This window comes from Dysidea avara, chromosome 4, assembly GCF_963678975.1.
Source record: "Dysidea avara chromosome 4, odDysAvar1.4, whole genome shotgun sequence".
NCBI classification, from domain to species: Eukaryota; Metazoa; Porifera; class Demospongiae; order Dictyoceratida; family Dysideidae; genus Dysidea; species Dysidea avara.
In genome coordinates, this window is record NC_089275.1 from 23,141,677 (window position 1) to 23,150,214 (window position 8,538).

Genomic DNA, 8,538 nt, shown 5'->3' on the forward strand with positions numbered 1-8,538 from the left:
CATTCAAAGGTTCTGTAAATTTAGCAAATGAATGCTTGAAGGTCTGTTTCTAATATTTCAATGCAATATGCATTCATATATTTTTGCAGAAATGTACTGTAGTCATTGAGATAGTGTATACAATGTAATCTAAATTCAACTGAATTTATTTTCTAAAATAATAATAGCAGTTAATAGCAAGCACAACCATGCACACAGCAATTATCAGCCTAAGGGAACATTTTGTCTATGTTGTGTTTGTTCTCTCCATCAGTGTTTAGTACGTGGGATGCAATTTGGCAGTGAATATTTATGTAGTTTTCTCAGGGACCATATCAGTGATCAGTCTGGGCACTCCTGGCACTAAAAAGCTTCAGGTGGAGAGCTATGCTATAATGCATCATCACACAAACTTACCAGCTGGAAACTGCACCTTCTTCACACAATGGCCTGCCAGGTGAGGCTTTCTCCCATCCCATACACGAGTGAAGGTAGCCTACTTACGTGAGACTTAAAAGAAACAAGACTATAAAAGTGTTTTAACCAACCTCCAGCAAATTCTAATCGTGTTGTTTATTAGGCATGCATAGCAACCACTCGTCTTCCAATCAAAATAGTCGCTGTTGCCCACTTTCTGACTTTCAAACACAAACGAACGGTAGTTTGCTTGTCTAGTGGACGTCACGTGCTAACTATTTTGATCGGCGTTAAATACAATCGTCGTACGTTTCTATCACCTCCACGAAAGCACCCGTTCATTATACGATTGTCTCTTCATACAACATGGATTGTATTCCCGGTGAGTGCGAAACCTTAGGCCTTCAAACATAATTTATTTCATTCATTATTAATGACGTAATTTTAACCACATTTTGTATTATCTTTAATACTTGGTTGTATAAATTATTGTGTACAATTGGTCAAAAAGAAGACAGAATCTTATAAAACCGATCTCAATTAAATCACACATAAGAAAAACGTTGCTTATACAAAAAATGCACATGGTGCAAACTAAAGAAAATTTGCTTTCATGTATGAGGTACGTCTGTATTGCCATGATTATCCAAATAGAGAAGAGGGCTTGTGTTGCATAGTGCAAGACTGAAATGATTTCTAAATAACTATGAGGGGTCTGGGGGCATACTTTACTCCCCCAGGAAAATTTTGAAACACATACACAGCTGTGACAAGATTGAATCTGCAAGTTATCTGAGAGAAATGGCTGCAACCTGAATTTAAGGAAATAGCAAGCTGAAGGGACTAAATTAATACAAGAACTAGTGAACTATGTACATATGCAGTAGTTACATACAAGCCAATTTTTTAGAGTAAACTGTTGTTTTATATTAAGGCAAATTTTATTTTAATAGTGGACAGTAAAAAAGAAAATAACGTTGAATTGTATTTATTTATGTTTAATCAAAAAGTGGACCATAAAATGGAAAATTTTGAAAATGATAATCTCAATATTGAATCTTGACATACTTCTGGTCAAATCCCTATATATAGTAAACTAAAAGAGGGGTAAGATTTGGCATAACACATATATGTAACTTTGACTTTACATACTTTTCTGTGCTATTTTAACCCAACTTATACAACTAGCAAAATCACCATTTACAACTAGCGTTTTGGCCACAACTAGCTAGCACCTTTTCCAGCAACAGATATCATTATGATAAATGTGGTGTCAATGTTTCCAGGGTTTCAAGCATTTCAAAACACACAGAGCGATTAAGTAGTGACTGGTGAGGTGATATACATATATGTTATATAGTTAAAGCACCACCGCGCATGTGTATGGAAAATACAGCACGAGGGGGCATATCAAGAGGCTAATACAACACAAGGCGAAGCCGAGTGCTGTATTTAACTTGAGACACTCCCAGAGTTCTGTATTCTTTGTACACACAAGCATAGGCAGTGCTTTAAGTGTTTTATTGTACTTCCTGGTCATCTTGCTCAGTGCAATTTTCTTGAGTACCTGAATCGCTTCAGTTTTTGGTGATCAGACTATCAGTAAGTTGTCATATAATCTATCGGTAGTTGTAAGACGATTTGGTAGGATTAGTTTGGCTAGTTTTAGTGTTTGACAGTGTCATGCACGTGATCCATCATGCCATCGGTGTGGGGTTTTTGCTTCAATTTTCAGTGCCAGACTATTAGTAAGCAAGTGTTCATGTAATATATAATCTATTTCTAACCATATAACCAACTGGTAGGATTAGTCTAGCTAGTTTTAGTGATTTACATGTCATGCATGTGATCAATCGTGCTGTCTGAGTGGGGTTGTTTTCATAACATTCCTTACATAACTGTGCTGCATAAGTGCACTGTATTTGCCCAATTATCCACATAACTGTACTGTATTTGCCCAATTAGCCACAAAGCTGTGCTGCATGACTCATACAGTACAGTTATGCAGCTAATTAGTACAATATGGAAAATACACAATACAGAAATTACAGCACGCAGTGGCACTTTGATCTTCCCACACAAAGTAAGCTTCATGAGTTAAAATGTTGTACGTATATTCACAGACTGCCAAAGTATAGTGAGTTCAAAGATACCTGAGAGTGAAGTCTGCCATTGTAGCCTTGATAAGAATTATACTGTCTGTCTTATAAAGAGCACCTCAACTGCGACTTAAGTACTGGTAGCAGTCCTAGAAACACTGTCAACCTCAAAGAATACAGGAAGGAGTTTCATTCATGTGGCACAAGCATGTGTAAGTAAAGTTTCTGGTGAAACATAATTTTGTGGTTAAAATAGTGATCACGTAATCCGTAGGATGTCTGCACATAATGAAACCCCATTAAAATTTCAGAGGATTGTTCCGGAACCCCAGGAAACCCCCTAAATACAGTCCTGCACACACCGGCACACACGCACACATACTCATACATACAACAACACACCTCGGAAGAGAACCATCCAGTGGATGATGCTCTGGTTGAAGAATCCACATTAGATTAGCAGTGGCCATGTCGAGGACAAGTATTAATACATTTGTTAGCTGCACTACATTCTGAACCCAACTCTTTTCACTGTCAGACCTGCCAAAGGTCTTTTAGAAGAAGCCAGGATATAGCTCGGCACAAATTCTCCACTCCTCCATTAACTAATTGCTTCCATAAAACCTGATCTTGAGCTTGCTGGTACCATAAACAGTCATTGATTGAAAAGTTCTTTAAGTCCTGTCTAACTTTATCTCTCCACCGTAGTTTCACACCATGAGCTGGTCGTGCCCTTGGGAGCCATCCAAACAGAATCCTCTTTGGTATGCGATCATCAGGTATGTGCGCCACACGTCCCAACCATCTAAGTCTACTCAAACTTAATAGAGTACTAATAGACTCTCGCATACCAAAACGTTCAGCCAATTGAGCAGTGGTGATATGCTCTGCCCACTGTACAGTACATCCAATACCTATAATGCATCTAATACAGCGACGATGAAAGGTCTCTAGCTTCTTCACAAGTACCTGAGTGGGAGCCCAGGTCTCTGCACTGTCAAAAGGATACCAAGCACTACAGATAGTTTTTTAGTTTCAATACTAAGATCATGAGCCAGAATTGCAAAGCTCACTAAAATTTTTATAAAGCCTGTACAATTCGGCGATTAACCTCTCCTGTCATTCTACCATGTGCCCCTACAAGTGACCCCAAATACTTAAATTCCTTCACTACCTCATTCCAATGAAGCTACTTCCTCAGCCGTAAAATTCACACCAGCAACAAGTAACTTGGTCTTTGGTAAACTAAGGGTCAAACCAAAACTCCGCAGTGACTTCCTCAAATATCCTAGCTGCTTTAACCATATCTTCCCTAGAAGAACAAATCAGGGCAGCATCATCAGCAAACAAGCACTCAGTTATGACAAATGATGATGGTCTTCTAGTACGTTCTCCAACAAGTCTTGTACAATACCTCAATTCCTGCTGCATCACAACAACTTAACTAACACTGAATGACTAATTCAAAATACAAGATGAAAAAAGTTGGAGCAATCATGCAACCCTGACGGAGTCCATTTTGCACCTGTGCTTCCTCTCCACCCAAGGGCGGATTTACGGGGGGGTGCTTGGGGGGCTGAAGCACCCCCCTCCAAAAAATTTTACAATGAGCAAACTAGGAAGCTTCTAGAAGCTGTAGTACAGGTGCAGTTGCATTTTATACACTAGTATGGACAATGAAAGATGAAAAGAGCAAGGGGAATAGCTAATCTTATCCAAGAATTACTAAGAGGGGTTCAGAATTATACTTTTTGAGTAAGTCTTACCTTAAAAGCTGCTAAAATCGAAATACTCTGATATAACAGTCAACTACTCTAATAGAACACCCATCATTAAAACTATATAAGTTACCAGAAATTAAACCTATTCTTCTTAGACTTGTGCATTGCTACCCTCACCACTGTACCAAACATCCTGCCATATACCAATCACTTTAGAAAGATTTATACCTTTAATGTACTAAATTGTATAAAACATCATCAGTTGAAAATCTATTCTGAAAACAACTTTTTCTGTCAAATAATTAAAGTTTTTTAAGGCTCTGCTACAAACTTGATTCTTGGGTTGAAATGTTCACAAGGCTACAACATCTGAGAGCTGTTTGTTTTGTTTTCCTTACTTGATCAAATCCCATGCTACAATTATCTAAATCTAGCAGCTTCTGGAGTTTTCACTATCAAATCCTTTGAAACTCAACTTTAAGCTTAAATGATACTACAGCATTTATGTTGTCATGATCATTGTGTGCTAAAAGGGGTTAGTTGTGGCCAAAAACTAGTTGTAAAACAATTATGGTGATGGATGGATCCATCATTTAAAAGTTAGGTTGAAATAGCAACCTGCACCACAGAACAGTGGTCATATATATGAAGTAGATCTAATCCTGTGTTTTATATATTCTCCTTGATCTTACATTCAATTAACTATACACTCTTTATTCTCTTTGACAAGCCACTATTATATATTTTCTTAAAATCCAATAACAAGAAACAGTGTATAGTTTAATTAAAATTACTTCTCATTCATCTTGTACCCACATTTGGTTAAAAATAACTTTTAGATTCAATCTTGTGAAAAATCTCCAGAGGAATATTCCATCAGAGCCTCCTAGCTGGAGAATTCTATACATGCTGAGTGCATGTGCACACCACACACTGGTGAGTCTACTTGCCCTCTCCACTCACACTTACCCTCTCTACTGTTTGGACAGCTAGTGTAGTTTGAGCCATGAGACTGTAAATTATACTAGTATACTTTAGAACACAATTGATCATGTGCAGCTGATACCCATATGTTTCCACTACTAGTTCTTTAAGATGTTAGTGTAAGATTGAATTTTAGCTACTGGCTGTGCTCTTTAGTTATATTGACAAACTGTAGGGGAATAGCTAATGGTATCGCATAAAGTGACATCATTTTCCACTCAAAATTACTACCACATTCTATCTCAGTAGGCCAGATTTGCAAAATTTTCCTGTGGGGGCATGCCCTCAGACCCCCCTAGATAGAGTGCTTCACACACTAGTTGTATCAACTTTCTTGCCGCATATATAAATGTCCATGTTAGCACCCCCCCTTCTGAAATCCTAGATCCGCCCCTGCCACCTACTGCAACAGTATAACCATCTCATCATGAAAAGAATGCACCAAATCCATCAAACAGTCAGGTACACCATGTTTCCGCAAAGCATATGTAGACCACAGTGCCTGTCTTGGCATGCACAGATTCATAAGCTTTGTGAAGCTCAATAAACAAGAGGAAAATTTTGCTTTGATGTTCAATGGTCTTCTCCACAAGTTGGCACACACAGAAAACCATATCCACGCAACCCCAGCTACCGGCCCTGAAACCACACTGAGAGTCAGCAACAGAGTCTTCTACCACAGCTTGGAGTCCATCATTGATTATTCTTACAAACAAACAGCTTGCCCATCACATCCAGTAAATTGATACCCCTCCAGTTGTCACACACAGATACTAATCACCCTTCTGTTGGACTTCATGCCTGTGTGCAAAATAACAGAGGAGGTAAGACCCGCTTATTTTAATTACATATTTCTATTTGGAATTTCATGTGAGTCTCAACAGTCGTAATACAAAACCAACAAACATTGGAGTTCAATGGGGCTCAGTAGATCTTTAGATAGCGCTTCGTGTAAGCTTCAAGAAAATGTACTTTGTTTTGAAAGAGCCCCTGTTAGGCATGCAAAAAAGTCGTTTTTCGCCATTTCACCAAGGCTCTTACAAAACAAGTACATAGCCTCGATGTTTATATGAAACGCTGCCAAAATATTCACTGAGCCTTACTAAATCCTATTGATGGCTGGTTTTGTACTGTGATTATTATAACTCACGTGATAGTATTAATTAAAATAAGCAGCGCCCAACCATGTCCTACCTCCTCTGGCGAAATAACGTCCAGACTGGACAATTTCCAGTCAATTACAGGCCATAATTGAATTTGTCCAGAAATAATGTGTTACTATGCTGTGCCAGCCTACTTGTCTACGTCACCTATACTACAGTGGCATAGCCAGGAAAAAATTTTTACTGAGGCACAGTTTATACATTGACCTAACTAATTGAGAGGGTCTGCTTCTGACTCAACTGATTCACAAATACTTTCAAGTATGGGTGGTACAGCAGTTGCAGGTTAACTACTTGTTATTGTTACTAACACTTTACAGTGACCAGCACTGAAGGTCTGCTTGATTAGATGGAAGAAACTGTTTCAGAAGACTCTGAGTGTTTTGCTACACGTTATAAGTAATGCTCCAGCTTAGTTAATGTACAGACCATGCTTCAATTATTAGACTAGTTTAATTGTATACTCAACATAAAATACTGACTTATTCTGGTGATATTTTGACCCATGGACTGCAACGGAGATCGTGGTCATACACACTATATAGTTTATTGATCTGTTGTGATATTTAAGTCAGAGATTATCTCTTTCATGTGATGCTCAACTGCATGTTCTAAGCATGTAAAACTAGGGAGACTGGGAGCATGCTCCCTCAAGGAAATTTTTGAAATAAATGCTTTGACATGGCATGTGGAGACTATTTTTTATTGTAACTGCTAATGCATGGTCAATTAGTTCAATCCAATGCCATGCAGTTGACTCATTGGAACTTTTGAAAAGTAGCTAATGTAAAGACAATTAACAAGTGTAACCAAAACAGTGGCTATAATCTGCACTGAATGCTCTATTAGAGTATTACGATGATTGCTATATTAGAGTATCTCGATCTTTTTACAAGTAGCTGAAAAGTGGTCCAGCACCATGTCACCATGGGCTCCAGCCCTGCTTAGTACTACAGCCATAGATTCTATAATGTGTAGTACAGTAATCAGTGCTGTCTAGTAATGTTTGAGTAGATAATCTGTGGTGCCAAAACTTTGGCCTGCTCAGCCTGTTGTTGGGAATTTTTACTGAGGCAGCTGCCTCGGTTGCCTCAATGGTAGCTACGCCACTGTATTGCAGTAGTAAAATGTATTTATAACCTGACTGCCAGTAGTACTTTTACTTGTGGTATTCATGATAACCATTTCATATTTTAAGCTAGAATGAACAAGACATCAGTGCATCTCTTATGCTCATACACTGTATTAAAAAGCCAGTACAGATAACAGTTCTAGATGTCCTTATGACTCCTTTCCTTGTAACAGAATTAATTCCATAGAAGCTCTTTTATATGACCAGTAGTTACCCTTTAAAACACTGTAGTATCAGTGTGAGTGGTTGAGTAGTAGCTAATCAGCTCTACAGTACATGGGTGGCCCCAGAAGCAAACATCTACTGTAACTTGGTAGAAACACAGGAAAGGAAAAACAACATAAGTTAAAATATCTGGTCAAATTGCTTGATGTCCACTCAACTTTCACAATGCCCTGACAGTATGTCAGGACATGTTTGAAAAATTACTTCGCACACCGCAAGGTGTCATTGTTTGGTATTGTGTGTGTGGAGAGAGAGAGAGAGAAGTACCTGCAGGATGGCATGATGCAACTCTAGTACCAGTTCCTAAGGCCAACCCAAGTTGTTGTCTGGTTTCTGGTCCTAGTAATAAGCATGCGGATTTGGCCATTACGTCATTATTACTAATGAAACAAATAAACCAGGCATAACCACAGAATAAGTACTCCATGGCACAACCATTCGATTAGTGCTGTGATTGTAAACACTATAATTCACCATAGCCATGGTAAAACCTGCAAAAATAAACCATATTCTAAATAAAGAATGCCAGTTTGAAAATCAAACTAGTCATACCATATTAATACCAAACAACAAGCGATCTACAGGGGCGGATCCAGAGTTTGGAAAGAAGGGGGCACCTTGCTGAAAAAAGTTGAAGAGCCAAAAAAAAAAAAGGTCACAACAATAATAGCTAGTTATCCTTTACCAAATATATTATATCACGTATGTTATGTAAAATAAAATCCTATTTATAGCTTCATAGGTAAGCTATACTGCCTCATGAACATTGTGACTGCTTTATTAGAGTAATTGACTGCCCTATTAGAGTATCTCGATCT